The following is a 279-nucleotide window of genomic DNA, read 5'->3' on the forward strand; positions in this document are numbered from 1 at the left end:
TCATCAACTTGCAATTCTAACACTATTAATAAATGCTAGGGCAGGTGGTGGCACAGAGAGCCTGGGGCACAAGTGCTGTCTTTAAAAGCTTTGCTTGCTGTACCCTTTGGAGCTGCCTCCTGGTCCCCTCACCCTCTGCCTACCTGTTAAGAGCCTGTCCTGGACAGCACATCAGGGGCAAACAGCCTGGATGCCCAGCTGCAGACAGACATCTGTGCCTGGAGGAGGAGGCCGCCTCTGGGAGCAGGAGGAGCTGCTGGAACTCTTCTAACCACCCTT

Source organism: Mandrillus leucophaeus, unplaced genomic scaffold, assembly GCF_000951045.1.
Source record: "Mandrillus leucophaeus isolate KB7577 unplaced genomic scaffold, Mleu.le_1.0 Scaffold480, whole genome shotgun sequence".
Lineage (NCBI taxonomy): Eukaryota > Metazoa > Chordata > Mammalia > Primates > Cercopithecidae > Mandrillus > Mandrillus leucophaeus.